Raw genomic sequence first — 18604 nt, forward strand, 5'->3', positions numbered from 1 at the left:
GGCCTCTACATGCAAACACACACGCACACACACACCACAAGCACACACAAACCATTGCATATACACTGATAGGTTGGCTGCTGGTGTTATCTTTGTCTTTACAGGACTTAGTGCTTTTCGCGAGGCTGCTGTGTACATCCATCAAAACCAAGACTCCACTATGCATTGGTATTGTTGCTTATTTTTAAAAAATATTTTTGGGGTTGGGAACTTAGCTCAGTGGTCGAACATTGCCTAGCATGCGTAAGGTCCTGGGTTCCATCCCCAGCTCCAGTAAAAATAAAATCAAAATAGTTTTTAAATTATATTTCTTTATTTAACCGAAGGAAGGGTCCAGTGCCACAGTGAGCACATGGAGGTCAGAGGAAAACTTGTGGAAATTGGTACATTTGCTTTATTTACCATGCCGGTCTCAGGGATCGAACTCACACTTTGCAGGAAGCGCCTTCTCCACCTTTACCACCCAGCCATCTCACTAGTCTAGGGTCTTGTTTTCTTCAGCAATCCTTTCCCACTCTGAAGCAGCCCAAATAGATGGAAGACACCCTGAGGACGCTATGCAAGTGTGGAGAGAATTCGCAGCTGGGAAGCCGTTAACTACTGCTACAAAGTTTAAAAAAAAGATATCTGGAAAGAAAATTCTGGCAAACCGCTGGGGGAGAGCCCCTCTGTCATCTCTGGAATTGAGCACAGGAAACCCCGCCCGAAGCCTCCCTTTCAGAGGCAGCCTGGAGAGGCAACCACAAGAAGGGTACTAAAATTATGCCTTTCGGAAATTCTGACTCACTCGCTGTGGGGCTGTTTGTGCAAGGCAAAAATGTCTCCCAAAAAGTGAAGTTCCCACCGTTCCCACCCCTTCCTCTGTGGCGTGTCTCCACCAACACTCTTGGGGAAGCTGGAACCCACCTCATGAACCCAGGGAGTTCTCGGGTCCGCTACACACTGGCAGCTGCTCGGCCAGCCTCCTTGGCCACTCCTACGTTCTGTAGGTGTGATTTCCTATTTATGTGCTCAGCCTCCACAGAGAGATTAAAGTGGAAAGCAGGGATGGCTTTGCTAGTTTACACAGCCCCTTTGGATGAATGGGTAAACAGAGGCAAGAGGGGAGGAGGAAAGAGGTGCCCTGTCCAGAAGTCCCAAGCATGTCCGTGTATGTCCTATCTCTTGTCTCTCGTCTGGCTTTTCTCTCAGTGATGGATTATGCAATGGCTGCTGGCTAGGCACAGATGAAAAGCTCTCATTTGGGTGTCCATTTCTGGGGTACACTGGCAGCAAAGTCCTTCTCTTGGCATGGAAGAGCTGATTCTCATCCCTACTCTACTTAGCAATTTTGGGGTGTTGTTTCGTTTGTTTGTTTTTGTGTTTTGTTTTTCAAGACAGGGTTTCTCTGTCTGTAGCCCTGGTTGTCTTAGAAATCACTATGTAGACCAGGCTGACCTCAAACTCACATCTGCCTGCCTCTGCCTCCAGAGTGCTAGGATCAAAGGTGTGTGCCACCACTGCCCAGCAGCGATTAAATAAATAAAAAGCTTTGTTTCTGTCTTTCAGTTTTCCAAATCTTACTTTATTCTGCCCCCACTGGGGTCCTGATGGAGCCCACTGCCCTGGTAGGTTCAATTCTTTGGGTAAAATTGGCTTCCCTGTGGGCATCTGCCTCTCAGCTACCTCTGAGCCCAGAACTCCATGAGACTAGAGTAGCAGTGTTTTTCTAGGCACACTCACTTGCCCTGCTTTTCTTTTGTGCGGTTTTTGGTTTGGTTTGTTCTTTAGTCTATGGTTTTGTGTCTGTTCTGCGGTGCTGGGGATCAAGCCTAGGGCCTCCGAGTGCTATGCAAGCACTCTGCTAACTGAACCATGTCCCCAGCCCTTGCCTTGATTTTAAAAAGTGAGACTACAGTATGGGGCTTTGCGAGGCTGGATTCTAGAGTGACTGGGATCTAGCCACATCACTTTGGACTTTTGGTCTTTTAAAAATATTCCTACGTTTGTTTGTCTGGTTGGTCAGTTAGATGGTTGGTTGTTACTATGTAGCCCTGGCTATCTTGGTACCTCCTATGCAGCCCAAGCTAGTCTGGAATTTGTGGCAATCCACCTGCTTCAGTCTCCCAAGTGGTGGGATTACCGCTATTCTTGGCAATTTCAAAAGATATATATATCTTTTCCTCCTAGTTACCTTTGGCCATCAACTTGACACACCCCAGAATAATCTAAGGGAGTCTCAATTAAGAGATTGCCTCCATCAGATTGGTCTGTGGTCCTCTTCTTGATGGCAGCCCTGTGGGAGGTGCCATTCCCGGGCAGGTGGTCCTGGGTTGTGTTATGAAAGCTGGCTGAGCAGGAGCCAGTGAGAACAAGGTAGTAAGCAGTGCTCCTCCATGGTGCCTGCCTCCGTGGTCCATGCTTCTGTGGTCCCTGCCTCTACTCCTTCTTGAGTTCCTGTCCTGAGATCTTTCAGTGACAGAACCTGATCTGGAAGTATCAGCCAAATAAACTCTTTGCTCCCCAAGTTGCTTTTGGTCCTGGTGTTTATCACAGCAACAGAAGCAAACTAGGACAGCTTTGTTTTGAATTAACTTTTTAGGGTGTAGCTGAGTTGGCAAAGCACTTGTCTAGCATCTGTGATGCCCTGGGTTAGATGCCCAGTGCTGGATAAAACAGACATAGTGGCACATGCCTATGTTCCAGTACTTGGAATTTAGAAGCAGGAGAATGAGAAATTCAAGATCATCCTCGGCTACATGGTGAGCTTGAAGCCCGCCCGTCTCAAAATAAAATAAAATGTTTAGTTATTATACAAAGAATGGGTTTCATTGTAACACTTCTCTCTATATATTTATATATTACATATGCATATATTACATATATAATAAGTACACTATATTTTATACACTAACATATACATATATATGTATATATAATGCTTTGTTCTGATTCACCCTCCCCCCCAACTCCTGCCTCCACTCTCTTGCTGGTCACTTCGTTATATCTGGTCTCTCTTTATATCAATAGCTCTTGAATAATGACACAGAGACTTTTTAATTAATTATGAAAGTTTGGCCTTAGCTTAGGCTTATTCCCAACTGGCTCTTAAAACTTAAATTAACCCATTTACATTAATCTATGTTCTGCTATGTGGCTCATTACCTCTCCTAAATTCCATATGCCCAGCTTCCTCTGCTGGAGAATCTCCTGCCCCTCCTATTCTTTCCCAGAGTTCCTATCTCTCCCAGAAGTCCCACCTATTCTCTCCTGCCTAGCTATTGGCCATTCATCTCTTTATGAAACCAATCAGAAGGTGCTTTAGGCAGGTGAGGAAGGACAAAAACACATCTTCACACAATGCACAAAAAGATTATCCCAACACAGAGTTTTCCAGTCTGTGACATAAGGAAAGTGGAAAAGACCATCTCTAGCTTATTTCTACAACTTAAATAATTATGAGAGGGGCTGGAGAGCTGGCTCATCTGTTAAGAGCACTGGCTGTTCTTCCAGGGGACCTGGGTTCAATTCCCAACACCCGCATGGCAGGTCACTACTGTCTGTAACTCCAGTTCCAGGGGATCTGACACCTTCACACAGCCATAAATGCAGGAAAAACACCAATTCACGTAAAGTAAAAATGAATTATTTAAAAAATCAATTTAATAGTTGTGAGAATCTTGGGGCTGGAGAGATGGCTCAGTAATTAAGAGCACTGGCTACAGCCTGAGGGTGGTGGTGCGCGACTTTAATCTCAGCACTCAGGAGGCAGTGGCAGGCAGATCTCTGTGAGTTCGAGGCCAGCCTGGTCTACAGAGCGAGATCCAGGATATCCAAATGTAGCACGAATTCTAATTGGTCTTAATAAAAACCTGGAGCCAGATATCAGGGTAAATGCTGAAAGATCAGAGAGGCAGAGCAGCCAGCCACTAGATAGTTCATACCTTTACCCAATCCTCAGCCTGAAAGAGACTGAGCTCCCTTCTCTTCCCACCTTCTATTCCTTTTCTCCGCCCTGCCATATCACTTCCTGTCTCAACCTCCCTAGTGCTGGGATTAAAGGCGTGTGTGCCTCCCAAGTACTGGGAGCAAAGGCGTGAAATTCCGAGTGCTGGGATTAAAGGTGTGTGCCACCACTGCCTGGCCTCTGATCTTCAGGCAAGCTTTATTTGTTAGAGCATACACAAAACATCACCACAGCCAAAGCTACACAAAGAGCACTGGCTGGTTTCCAGAGTGTCTGGGTTCTATTCTTACCACCCACATCATGGCTCATAACCACATTTAATGCTAATTCTGGGGGATCTGATGTCCTCTTTGGCCTCCCTGGGCACCAGGCATGCACAGGGTATACAGACATACACACATAGGGAACATCTGTACATATAAAATTCAATTTTAAAAGGTGAGGATCTTGATCCTGTTAGACCAGCGGTTCTCAACATGTGGGTCACATTTTTTTTTTTTTTTTTTTTTTTTTTTGGTTTTTCAAGACAGGGTTTCTCTGTGTAGCTTTGCGCCTTTCCTGGAACTCACTTGGTAGCCCAGGCTGGCCTCGAACTCACAGAGATCCGCCTGGCTCTGCCTCCCGAGTGCTGGGATTAAAGGCGTGTGCCACCACCGCCCGGCCCATGGATCACATTTCAAATATCCACCTTATGATTCATAACAGTAGCAAAATCACAGTTATGAAGTAGCAAAGGAATAATTTTATGGTTGGGGAGGGGGGTCACCACCACATGAGGAACTGTATTAAAGGGATGCATTAGGAAGGTTGAGAACCACTGAGATGAAAACACAATTCTCTGTGACTAGACACTGTTACTGCTAAACTCCAAGTAAATAAAAAATGCTAGCATGTGGTTGATAAACTTTAATTCTGAAAACTGAAGGCCTTCTGGAAAAGGCTTCCTGTGCATCTCCTGGAGGGCAGCCAGAGCTATGCTCTCTGTTTCCATGGGCTTACCTTAAAGGTGTTTAACTACATGCTTTACTTTGAGATAATTGTGCATTTACAAGTAGTTACACGAATTTTCACAGCTGCTGCCAGCATCTTGCAGAACAATGAGAGAGTGTCTCAGGGAGGGCCCCGACACAGGAACCATCAAGACAAAGCATTCAGTCCCGCAAGCTGCCGGGACTGCTGTCCGATCTGCTCCTTTTAAATGCCAGAACCATCAACCCTCTTATTTCTGTAGCCTGTTTGTTTGATGGTCACTTTAAGATAGTTTTCTATACCTCGGATCCTCACAGGGGTGTGAGCCTGCAACCTCAGCATCCCAGAGGATGAGGCAAGCGAGGGTTTGGAGCTCAAGGCCAGCCTGAGCTACATAATGAAACTATGTCTCAGATACATACAGAATGTAACCTTTTAGGGTTGGCTTTTTCCACTCTTTGGTTTAAGCAGAGTAAATATCCCTCTTGCTGAGTCCTGGCCCATGGTATGCTGGTTTAATCATCTCCCTGTGGAAGAACATTGGTTGCTTCTGGCTCAGTGCTCTCTTGTGAAGCTGCCTTGAGTACTCTGCACATGCGCCTTCACATCTTCGGTTGTTTAGTATAGTCCCCATAGGCAACCCCACCCACTCTGTTCTTCCTAATTATTTATTCCTCCAGTGCACGAACTCGGTAGGCGGAGGGAGAGGGGGATGTCTGGGCCAAGCTCTGAGTTGTGGAAATCCAATAAGAGCAAATTACATGTTCCTGCAGAGTGTGTGGGGGTAGCAACACTAGGGCACATGGGACAGTGACTCGCAGCAAATGCCAGGCGGTGCTATATCACGGGCTCCTGGAAGAACCTAGAGATAGAAGAAGCAGGAGAAGACCTGAGTGTCTGAGGCAAGGCCCTCTGGAGATTGAAGCTTCTGCGTTAATCTTGGACGATGGAGGCTACTAAAGGTATTTTGTATTTATTAAGGGCTTACCAAGAAGTAAGCAATACTCCGATCCTTTGCCTGTATCTCTCTTCTTCTTGGTAGCCTTGATTGACATCTCACTTTACAAATGAGGGATAAAATGACCCCTTGCCCATCATCACCCAGCTATCAAGTGCCTCATCAGAAATACAATTGCAGGCAATTCTACCCCAGTGCCCCTACACCATGTGTGTGTGTGTGTGTGTGTGTGTGTGTGTGTGTGTGTGTGTGTGTGTGTAAGCTGGCGGTCAGTGTTGGGATGTCATTCTTTCTTAATCATTTTCTCACCTTATTTTATTTCCTTGCAACAAAGTCTATTCACTGGTTCTGGAACTTTCCATTTCTGCTAGAGTAACTGGCCAGCAAGCCTCCAAATCTGCCTGTCTCTGCTTCCTGGCAGGGGTACAAGTGCACAGTCATGACTGGCATTTTTACACAGTTGCTGGGGATTTGAACTCAGTTCCTCACGCTTGTGCAGCAAGCACTTTACCCCAGGAGCCATCTCCCCAGCCCCTCACAATCCATACTCTTAATCACTCTAATTCTTTATTATTTTTAAAAATTTTATTATGTATACAGTGTCCTGCCCGAATGTACACCTGCACACCAGAAGAGGGCACCAGATCTCATTACAGATGGTTGTGAGCCACCATGTGGTTGCTGGGAATTGAACTCAGGACCTCTGGAAGAGCAGCCAGTGCTCTTAACCTCTGAGCCATCTCTCCAGCCCCTCACTCTAATTCTTTAAGAAAATAATTTTTTTAACGTGTTCTGTCTACATGCATGTCTGCATCACTTGTGAGCCTGGTGCTCACAGAGGTCAAGAGAGGGTGTTGGATCCTTTGAAACTATAACAGAGGGTTGTAAGCTGCCATGTGAATGCTGAGAAACAAACCCAGGTCTTCTGCAAGAGCAACAAGTGTTAACTGTAGAGACATCTCTCCAGCCCTAAAGTTGATTTTTGTTTGTTTTTAAATTAGGGTCTCTGGGCATGCTGTGTATACAGGGCAGGGTCGTGCAGGAGTGACAGAGGAACTTTATGGGTTCAGCTGTAACCTCCTTCTACCTTTACGTGGGTTCTAGGGACTGAACTCAGGTCACCAGGCTTGTGTGGCAAGCACCTTTGCCGGCTGAGCCATCTCACCAACCTCCTGGTCACTCAAAATCTGTGTGGTAGCCAGAGCAGAAGACCATCTTCTGGGTCATGAGTAAATTCCAATCTGTTTCTTAAGTTATATTCCGCACCGCACTCTGTTTAGTCCAAAATGTTAAAGTTTGTTCTGGGTCAAGGTTATCAGTAAGATAAAATCCGCTGCGAAGAAACAGCGTTAGCTTTGGTAACACAAGAGAAGTCACTTGATGGATCTGCTGCCTGGGAGCGCCCGCCAGGCGCACTACCTCATCTGCGCATGTGCAAGCACAGATCCTCAGGTCGTGTTGAATTATCTGCCTGTGCAGCAGGAAAACAAAGCTTCGGGCTGATGGCACCGAGCACGCTGGGCCTCTGAGCCCGCCGCACGTAATGAATGTGGTTTTGTTTTCTCGGAATTGCTGCGTACCAGGAAAGTCACGTCCCTGCCCTGCTTTCTCCTTGGTGACTAAACACGCAATATGCGTTCACTGCACTGAAGGTCGCCCACCCTCCGATCCTCGTCATTCATCTTTAAACAGCAGCATACTGCCAACCTGGCCTGTCGGCTTGTTGCTTTTTCTTTTGAAATCCACATGCAGCCTTCATAATATCAATGTTTCCAGCCCTGGGGTGATTGGCAGAGCAAAAACCTCCCAGGATCAAAGTCTCCTGACTGGGTTCCTCTCTGGGCCTGACACCCCCAGCAGGCTGAGCAGAGCCAGATGTCTTATCTCCCAGGCCCCCCACACCCATGAAAGGGGTCACCAATTCTTGCTGTCTTCCCAGTGACAGCTGTCAGGAGGATCATGCAGTACATGATGGTAAAAAACGTGCCATGAATTTGAAGATCTGCCCGGATGTGTCCTGCAATAATAAACCGAATCCTGGCTCAGAACCTTGACACAGAAACCAACTCAGGAGAGGCTGCCTGCGAGGAAATGGCTCTACTGGGTGGGAAAAGGAGGGTTTTGGTGCTTGCTCCCTGGGGACACAGTTTTCAAAGTCGCTGGAGTGTTCTCTCTGTTTTTTGAACCAGTGACCATGTTAGAAGCTGTGCGATAGTCGATAGTCGGGGTGCCCAGGAAGCCCAGGGAGGCCCCAGAGCCCAGCCCTGGCTGACTTCCAGAGGCGTGGCCTTGGCATCCAAGCCAGGGCAGCAGAGCTCAGGCAGACATTTGTGCCACTTCGATGCATCCATAAACAAACAGGTACTCTGTCTTTTGGGGAAGGACTGTATTTGGCGCCTGCGCTACCTCAGATCCAGTGGCAAGGCTTACAAGTGTCAGATAGGTCCATGTGAGGGCTGAAAGTGACTTGTAAGACGCTGTAAGACGCTGTCCTCCCGGCACAACAGCCCTTACCATCTTCATCCGAGTAGCTGTGACGGCTGCAAGAGTCTCTTGGAGATGTGTGGGGGAGGGGGGAGGGGGGAGGGGGAGGGGGGGAGGGGGGGCTGTTGCTGTTCCCTGCTGGAAGGAGGAGGGGCTGGGAAGAGTTTCCAGCCACTCCTTCCTATACTCCCTGCCAGTTGTATTTAAGGAGTCGAAGGAGTACATCCAGTGTGGAAGGTTAATTGAAGGGGCGGGGAGACTCCATGTACGCAGCTACGGGGAAGTTGTCATCCTCGCTGGGGTGAGACTTTATGATGCTGGGGTCGTTTGGGGTCACCCAGTCCTATGAAGAATCCCTCAGCCACGCTTGTTAAGTAAGCCCAGAAAACTCATTGGTTCCTCCAAAGTATTCCTCCGTGGAATCACGCTTTGACCCCTTCCTGGTGCCCTATGGGGTGAACAGACATTTGTCCACATCTCCTGGAAGCGTTCACTCAACAATGGCCCAAATACATTATGGGTAAAACTGTTGAAGAATTAAAACAGAGCTTAAAAAGGAAAACCTATTGTTTTTTATGACTCTCTCTCTCTCTCTCTCTCTCTCTCTCTCTCTCTCTCTCTCTGTGTGTACATGTGTGGTATATTCACATGTGTGTATATGCACATGCATGTGGAGGCCAAAGGTTGACACTGGATGTCTTCCTCAATTGCTCCCCATCTTCCCTTTTGAGGCAGGGTCTCTCACTGGATCTGGAGCTCATCGGTTGGCTAGTCTGCTGGCCGGCAAGCTCTAGGGAACCTTCAGTCTGTGGTCTCCCAGCACTAGGGTCCTGGATCACGTTGCTATGCCCAGCATTTTATGTGCATGCTGAGTATTGAACTCAGGTCCTCACGCTTGCATGGATAGCAGTCTACCCACTGGGCCATCTCTCCAACCTCATCTTGACCATGATTCTTATTTTTTTTTTTTTTTTTTTTTTTTGGTTTTTCGAGACAGGGTTTCTCTGTGTAGCTTTGCGCCTTTCCTGGAACTCACTTGGTAGCCCAGGCTGGCCTCGAACTCACAGCGATCCACCTGGCTCTGCCTCCCAAGTGCTGGGATTAAAGGCGTGCACCACCACCGCCCGGCCTTGACCATGATTCTTGATGTTCCGGGACCCTTCCTGCATAGAGAAGACCAAGTGTCTCTGTAACAGCCTAGTTCCGGGAACCCTTCTAATCTTGCTGCTGCTGATTGACACCTGACCCAGAGAGAGGACATGCTTTCCAAGTGATTGCTGCAAGCCCTTGCAACTTCAACTGCCCAAGACTTAAGATCTTTGATTCTAAATTTCCTCTTTGACGGTGGAGTGGGTACACAGGGAGAAACAGCAAGTGCTTCCTGATTTGGTGAAAAGTCACGGTCAGCAGACAGAAACAAGCCCTGTAGAAAGCCAATGGAGATGCAAACAGAAGGTCCTCCCATCCCAGTGGCCCTGGACAGCAAAGGTTTTGCAAGCACCATGCAAAAGGGTCAGCCACCAGCTTCCGCAGTGAAGGCAACTTCTTTGATCTCATGCAAATTCTTGCTTGTCATTGATATATGTGATATATGCTGATACGTGATATATCCTGAGACCTCTGATTACTTCACAAGCTCTCCAGATGGCCTAGAACACAGGGTCACACACAGGGCCCACTCACAGCTAAAGAACAGGTAGCAATTTTCCCCCCAACTCTTTCTCAAGCTCCTGAAAGAGCAACTGGCACCTGTGGTCAGGAATCACCCCCAGCCCACACTTGCCTCACTGCCCAAAGCAGGAAGCCTGGGCTCTTACCAGGCCTCTCTGTGGCGTGGACATTTTCCATCACTGTCCTCTCGTTCCTCCTTTTCAATTCTTAGTGACATTCTTGCATGTCTCAGTACAAGACTGTGAGGTGTTTGGGGCTTGAGAATGTAGGTTTCCTCCTAAGACCCTATGTAGCATGACAGCAGGAGCTAGGGTGCTAGGAACTGAAGTGAGGGTCTTGTGCACACAAAGTAAGTGCTTTACCCCAAACACAAATACTATTTTTCTCTACGACATCTATGATCAGTATCACAGCCTTCACTTAGAAGCAGTGTTGTTTCCCACAGTCTCAGTTACCCACTATCAATCAAGTTCCAAATTTATTAAATAGAAAACTTCAAAAGTCCATTCCTGAGTTTTAAATTGAGTTCATCCTCAGCAGCATGTTGCTACTCATCATCCCACTCTGTCCTGCTGGGAAAGTCAACCATCCTTATTCAGTGTATCCACATTGTATACGCTACCTACCTGGGAGCCATTTGGCTGTGTTGGTCATCAGGTCTCCTGTTGTGTATTTCAATACTTGTGTTCACGTCTGCCTATTGTACTTGTGGCCTCAGCGTGCAGGGGATGTTGGCGACTTGGATACGCCAAAGAGAAGCTATGGAGTTCTTCCTTTCTGGGAGAAGGCAGAAGTAAGTTGACCAAGGTCACAGAACTTTTATTATAGCACTGCTACAACTGTCCTGTTACTGTTATTGTAGCCATTGTTCTTTCTTACTTTGGTTAATTTATAAGTTGATTTTATCATAGGTAAATGTTTATGTAAAAACACAATATTTATAGGGTCCAAAGCTATTTGTGGTCTCAGGCATCTGCTGGGAATCTTGGGAAAGGGGCTACTATATGAGTTTCATACTTTGGGACTTGCTAAGATACTGTCCTGAATTGTTGATTGTGTTTTGTGTTCTTTATGTTAGAATTATGTACTGAGCAGACCTTAAGGGCTAGTGTTAATGTGAAGGCACCAGGGGACACAACAAATCCTGTCTGGGAGCTCTCTGCTAGTGAGTAAGGCACAGTGAATAAATAATAGAACGAGAACACACACATCTGTGAAGCGGGGCCAAGCAGCCATCGAGTGTCACGCTCATGTTCTTTGGTTCCTGCCACTGTGCACCCTGGATTGCACAGGCCAACAGCGCTCTACGTGGTGGGCAGTTTCCTTCCAGACTACTGTTGTCTCAACAAACCCAGTATGTGGTTCGTCAGGAAAAGGACTCCATGCCCATATCACTCAATCCCCCCGCCCCACACCTGATGGACAGTGTCCCAAGGTGCTGGCTGACCACGGACTGGTAGGAGGGCTGTCCTAGAAACTGGTCCTCTGGCATCGTGGAGGGAGAACGCATCCATGCCCTTGGAGTTTGTTTGCTCATTCATGGTTTTTTGAAACAGGGTCTCTAGTCAGCCTAGGCAGGCCAGTTACTCATGATTCTTCTTGCTTATGCCTAATGCTTCCAGAATGTTCCTTTTTGTTTTGGTTTGGCTGAGTGAAGTAGAAATGGGTCTCACGTATTTCAGCCTGGCTGGAATTCATTAAATAACCAAGATGACCTTGAATTTCTGGTCTTTCTGCCTCTGCCAGCTGATGGCTGGGATTATAGACATGCACCATCACACCTCATTTCATCAGTGTTGGGGGCTAAACTCAGAACTTCTTGCATGCTAAATAAGCACTGTCCCAACTGAGCCTTTAAAAATCCCAGAATATCTGCCAGTTTTTCAAACCCCCCATTGACCTGTCAGTCAGCTGTTACACGGGCCACTTTGCAACACTAATAGAAAGCATGTGAGTTAGCCACCCCATAGGGTAAGGACTTGCACTGGGGAGAAGCGCAGATCTGGGCCACTTCACTGAGTCCCTGACTCCATTATCAGCGCGGTTCCAGCTTCTGCAAGGATGACAGACTAGTGCCCCCTGCTGGCCCTTCAGGGTAAGATAGAGACTCACTAAAATGCCCAGTTCCCCCGCTCTGCCTCCCAAACAAAACAAAACAAAACAAAACAAAACAAAACAAAACAAAACAAAACGAGACTCTGAAAGATTTTTCGTTTTCCCCACAAGCAACAATTTCTTGAGAAGAATCTTATAAGAGCCATGAGTAGTACTGCATACATATAATGCCAGCATTGAGGCAGGAGGATCAGGTCAGTTCCAAGGCAGGATGTGGTGGAGCACTGGATGGCCACAGGATCTTATTGGCTTCCCCAGATGGCCTAGCACACGTATGAATTATCTCAGGGCTGCAGCTGTGATAATGTGAGGGCAGATGCATGGGTCGATGGGAGTGTTGGGGTAGAACTAACTTGAAAAACCAAGGCTGCATGAAAAAGGTTATAGGCAGGCCAGGTTTCAGTCCATACAGGGAAGGCCTGTATGAAGTTAACAAATGTATGAAGTTAACAAATGTTAACTTCACCTCAAGACAATAAAATTGCCCAATTTGCCAGTGAGGCCTATGCAAAAAAGCTTCCTCTTTTACATAAAAAAACAAACAAAAATAATAGCTTTTCATTAAAACCCTCTGGAATTTGGTATCTTTTTTTTTTTAGTGCACATTGGGGTTTTGCCTGCATGTATGTCTGTGTGAGGATGCCAGATCCCCTGGAACTGGAGTTACACACAGTGTGAACTGCCACGTGGGTGCTGGGCATTGAACCTGGGTCATTTGGAAGGGCAGTCAGCGCTCTTAACTGCTGAGCGATCCCTCCATCCCAGAATTTGATCTCTCACTGGGCCATACTTTCAAAAATACATGTAGAGTAACAAGTGGCATTCTTCTGCTAAAAAGGCAGAAAAACAAATGGTTTAAAAACCCTTTTCCCAATTTTCTTCTGAAAAGAAGAATGAAAAGTTATGTCTCTCCCCATTTCTAACAGGGACCACCAAACCCTGGGGTGACTTCTCTTTCTTGGTTGGGGGAATCCTGTGTGCAGTGGGCTCTCTGATAGTAATGTTCTGAAGGCATGAAAAGATCAAGCCTCAAAGGTTTGGGAAGTGTCGAGTGAAACTGTGACTCAGCAGGGGCCAGAGGCTCCCAAGTGTTCTTGTGGCCGGGATTATCTGAGGGGCCTTGGGCCTAGTGACACTGACTGGCTCCTTACTTATCATGTTGGGGTCTTGGTATCGCCTCACAAGTCCCTGGGAGGTAGTCTGCATGACAGAAACTATTTTCTGTTAAAAACCAAAGCAAACAGCAAACAGCACTGCATATTAAACAGGCCGCAGGGGAAAAGCAGAAAACTGGGGAGTCAGCTCACTCCCTCTACCATGTGGGACCTGGTGATTGAACTCAGGTCATCAAGCTTGGTCGCAGGCCCTTTTACCCACTGAGCCATCTTGCCAGCCCACCATTTAACTCTTTTTTGTTGTTGTTGTTGTTGTTTTTTTTGTTTTTCGAGACAGGGTTTCTCTGTGTAGCTTTGCGCCTTTCCTGGAACTCACTTGGTAGCCCAGGCTGGCCTTGAACTCACAGAGATCCACCTGGCTCTGCCTCCCGAGTGCTGGGATTAAAGGCGTGCGCCACCACCGCCCGGCCACCATTTAACTCTTAATTCAACTTTACAGGAAACCTTTCCTGTGTTTTCTTTTTAGACTTAGTATACAGGAAGTTTCTCAATAAAACGAAGTCCGACAGTACAACGTTAAAGACATATTGTCTGGCTGCGGTTCACAACCTGTAACTCCAGCACTTAGGAGGCTGGGACGGGAAGACTGTGTGAGCTAAAGGTCAGTATGAAACCCTCTCAATAAATAAATATATGCATAAAATAAAGGCACTAGCCAACGAGTTCCATCCTTGGTATAAGATGAAGCATTAAGGACAAAGGGGCAGGAGCACACTTTTAGAGGTGAAAAACCATGGTTTGGATTTTTTTTTCATTAGAGGTATGACGGTACACACCTATAACCTTCCTGGCAGATGGAGGCAGAAACAGCAAAGTCACTGCAAGTTCAAAGCTAACCTGGGCTACAGAAACCCTGTCTAAAAAACTAAAATCAAAAAGATTTCACTAGTCTTTGGTTTAAAATTATCATCACAAAGTTATAAACTGTAAGTATTGCAATCTTATGTAGAAACCCTTGTATCTATACAATATGCATAAATAAATACCATATGCACGAGTTTGCAAGTCAGCAGAGATCACTTAGTATTCTGCAGGACTTTCTGGTGTTATAATTCAGCAGGGATAAAAAATGGAATATGAAAGTAACAAAATCCTACTGCCTGCACCCTCCTTTCTTTCTGAAGGGCCAGCTTCAACTTCAAATCCTCTGGCTTTAGCCGGGCGGTGGTGGCACATGCCTTTAATCCCAGCACTCGGGAGGCAGAGACAGGCAGATCTTTGTGAGTTCGAGGCCAGCCTGGTCTACAGAGCGAGATCCAGGAAAGGCGCAAAGCTACACAGAGAAACCCTGTCTCGAAAAACCAAAAAAAAAAAAAAAAAAAAAAAAGTCCTCTGGCTTCAGTCCTGAGTGCTGGTGCTGGATGATGGGCAAACTGCCACACCTGTATCCTAGCCTTAGCAAGATTCACCCAGATCTGGGTATACAAAAGCTGTTTGAAGAACAAACCCCACAATATACATACAGGACAAAATCACACTGAGGCAACTGTTCAGGAGCTGAGGGGCACAGCAGATCACCTTACAAACTGCATAACACTCAGACAAAGCTTGAAATACACACAACCTTCACTGTTTGTCACAGCTACATTCTCCAAAAACACAAGGAGAGAAAACAGCGTAGGAAAATTCAAGGATGAAAACTCAAGTACTCAGTATGCATAGGACTAGGACCCAGGACCACACTTCCACACTCCCAATCCCAACGACAGCACTCAGGCCCTTCATAATGCCCAGCTCCATGGTCTATTCTAGAGGGACCTAACACAATTGTAGCACACCATCCATCTCCACTTCTACCGTAACCTGAGTACAGACAGGCAAGGAAACCCTGTGTGCCAGGCAGAGTCCTGTTCTGATGGAGGTAATGGGCCAACCCCATTATATAAAAGCAGCTGCTACAGGGTATGGCAAGAACACACCTGTAATCCCAGTGCTCAGGAGGCTGAGGCAGGGGGATCTCAGGTTTCAGGCCAGACTAGGCTCTGACGGCAAGGCTCTCTCAAGGAAGGTAATGAAAATTAAACCAAAATACAGACCAGCTGCCTTGCTGAGGATAAAGGGAGCCAAACCCAAAGTGCATTTCTAGCTACCTTGGGGATGAGAAAATGGCCGGCAGGGCAGGCCCTGCCTGGGTTTCCACACACTGTTTTAGGTTTTGTCGGGACATCAGGGTTAAAGGGAGGTTTGGGGAGAATGATGCTCTCAGGTGATGGGATGACACAGTGAAGTGTCTCACAGGGATGGGTCGGGGTTCAGCTCAGTTTGTGGGTTTCTGGGTCCCAAGAGCCATCGTTAGTGTAGGGATGTTTGGTGGCTCCACCCCTGTAACCCAAGCAGCCACTTTTCCCTTAGGGCAGCATCTTCAAAGCTCGGGGCAGCCAGCTGGGCCAGACACACCTGTGTCACCGGGTCTTATGACCCCCTCCCCTTCCAAGTTTTTGTTTAGTGTGTCTGAGTGTTTTGCCTGTATGTCTGTGTACCACATGTGTGCAGTGCCTAGAGACACCAGAAGAGGGTGCCGGAGTCCCTGGAATCATATTTATAGACAGTTGTGAGGAACATTGTGGGTGGGTGCTGGGAACAGAACTCTAGAACGTCTGGAACAGTCAGTGCTCTAACTGCTGAGCCATCTCTCCAGCCCAGCTTCCCCCATAACAGCTGGTTACTGTAAAGGACACAGGATGGGGGCACTAGGTGTGAAAGATGGGAAGGGAACAGTGCCCACTCAGCTCCGGAATCCCCGTGTGGCTGGTTTGGGGCTGAGATACAGGAAGATTCATCAGTTTTCACTGGCTTCACGGAGCTTTGGGGAGGTGGGTGCAAAGCAGGGTTTTACTAACTATAGCAAAGTCGCATCTGTATGCAAGGAGGAAAGACTGTTAGGATGACCGAGCCAACGTGTTCCCAGGGTGTATTTTGGGGTCTAATTATGTTTTTTACCCAAATCCTGGGGCTCTTCAAAGTAAACTTCCATCCCACTTCCCCACTAAGGATCCATACCCACAGCTCATACACAAAATGTTAAGAGCATAATTCTGACAACTGCTTTAGAAGTGTATTTTTTCACACTTTCATTTTATCTAAAGCAACAGTGCAAAAACCAAACTGTTACATCACACACACATACACACTCTTTAAGACAGTCTTATTCTGTAGCCTTGGCTGGACTGGAACTCACTATGCAGAGTGTGCTGGCCTTGATTCAGAGATCCACGTGTCTACATCTCACAAGTGCTGGGATCAAAGGCAGGCGCCACTACATCCAGCTGAGATGTATTTTTGAAAAACAAACAAACAAACAAACAAAAAAAAAACGGGCTCAGCATTCACTGGGCTCAGCCGTCTTTCCACTTGCTTACTTTAACATGGCATGATAGCTGTATTAGATATCTAATAACTTAAAGAAAAAACAACTTCCTGCACAGTGTGATGGTTCAATCTTTATCGTCAGCTTGACTGGATTTACAATCATCATGAAAACACTTCTGGGGGTGTCTGCGAGGATGTTTCCAGAAAGGCTAAGGTAGGGAGGAAGACCCACCTTGACTCTGGGTCTCTCCACCTTACAGGATGGGGCCCTGGATCTGAGCAGCAGCATTCATGTTTCCTGACTATGGATGTCACGTGACCAGCCCTCTCAAGCTCCTGCTGCCATGTTTTTCCTGTCGGATGTCTATACCCTCAAACTGAGATGAAACAAGCCCTCATTCCCCCAGCTGTTTTTGCCAGGGATTTTTGTCACAGCTAATAGTTAGCAACATGCTATTTGCCATTACAAATGCTCTGCAACCAGGTGCTCAGAACACTCTGCAGATTCTCCCCTTTCACCGAGTAAGCACAAAAGCCCCTCAGACAGTTCAGAGTAGGCGAGACACGTGGCTTCCCACAAGCAAATTGCCAGTCTTTATTTATTTCATTTTTTAAAGTAAAATTACAAATGGCAATGCTAGCATGAATAAACGCTTGCCGTTTCTGGAGGCAATTCAACAGACTCTCAGCTGCTGCTGAGGGTACAGACTGACTTTCAGAGCAGCTGCTTCATTCCAGTATTTCTTGTGTATGTCTTTGTATGGTGTCTGGGATCAAAGGGTCTGCAAAATAAAAAGATTTGAACTTCAGGCTTGTCATTAGAAAAAAGAGCAAGTGTCCACAACACTGACTGACAAGGAAGAGGCAGAGCACTGTCCCCATCTGTCTTCCCAGTTTACTTGGCTCAGGTTTCCCGCTGAACCATGATTTAGTAGACTCCACTGATGACTTGTGTGCACTTTCTGCTTTTACATTTACTCCCCAGACGAAAACAGGTCACTTCCAGCAACATTCTTAGTAACTTGAGGTTGTGTAGCAGTACTTAAGTGTCCAACAGAAACCACTCCGTCTGCTAAACAATATCTTGACTGCAAAGCTTCTCTGACTGTTGGTGGATCGACAATGGCACGGCAGAGCCATCATCACCGTGGCAACAGTACCCAGGACCTATCAGAGGAACATTGCACATGGAACCGCTGGCTCTTGAGCAGGCATGCCTCAGCTTCCTCTGGAGTATGCTTTTTCTGCAAGTCTGGTGTGCTCTCGGGTACCATCAACCCAGTGCAGGTCCAAGACTACAGATCAGGTAGCACGCCACCGAGTCCTGCCGGCCAGAATCAGGATCTGTGTGCTACCAAATAAGAGCACCGACCATGTCCCGAGCTCTTCTAGGGGGGTAAGTACATGTCAAGCGATATATAAGGTGGTGAGCTGAGTAAACAATTGGGGCCTTCTCAGAAATACTTCTCATTCTTCTGCAGTAACGTAAGCAGATGTGCCTGTACATTTTGTGCAAGAACTCCACCCAGTGGCCAGTATCATCTGCTCGGGAAGTCACCGACAGAACACTCTCTTTTATTATTATTATTCGTGTGCATGTGCTGGGAATGGAACTCAGGATATCGCAAACACTAGGAAAGCGATCTACTACTGAGCTATAGCCTCACACTTTCTGGTTCCCGTTTTTAAAAAAAAGTCTTGCTCTATGGCCTGGGCTGGTTTGGAACTCTCCTTTCTCAGCCGCCAGAGCGTCGGCACTTTGCAGACAATGGCCACAGGAGCAACCATCAATTTCCTAGTTCGTTCAATAAACCTTCCTAACCCTGGTTGGTACAAGGGGTCATGAGGACACCTTGGGCCCAGAGAACCAGCTGTTCGACAGCTAGGGCACTTTACACGTTCCTAAGATAAGAACATCATTCTAGAGGTCAGGGAGATGGCTCAGCAGGTAACAGCACTTACCCGGCAAGCCCAGTT

The 18604-nt window shown here is 46.9% G+C and overlaps 1 long non-coding RNA gene and 1 other non-coding gene across 2 annotated transcripts in view; one reads left to right on the forward strand and one right to left on the reverse strand.

The window, feature by feature from the left end:
- LOC131924512 (uncharacterized) overlaps positions 1 to 5985 on the forward strand; it is a 6666-nt gene extending 681 nt beyond the window's left edge. The window contains exons 2-3 of the long non-coding RNA XR_009382924.1: positions 105 to 168; positions 5689 to 5985. This is a non-coding gene — a long non-coding RNA (uncharacterized LOC131924512). The remainder of the gene's footprint in view (positions 1 to 104; positions 169 to 5688) is intronic.
- Positions 5986 to 17655: 11670 nt separating this feature from the next.
- On the reverse strand, positions 17656 to 17931 carry LOC131924793 (small Cajal body-specific RNA 13). Its single transcript, XR_009383054.1, has one exon. It is a non-coding gene; the product is annotated as a small Cajal body-specific RNA 13 (non-coding RNA).
- Between the last annotated feature and the right edge of the window lie 673 nt (positions 17932 to 18604).

This window comes from Peromyscus eremicus, chromosome 14 (assembly GCF_949786415.1).
Source record: "Peromyscus eremicus chromosome 14, PerEre_H2_v1, whole genome shotgun sequence".
Lineage (NCBI taxonomy): Eukaryota > Metazoa > Chordata > Mammalia > Rodentia > Cricetidae > Peromyscus > Peromyscus eremicus.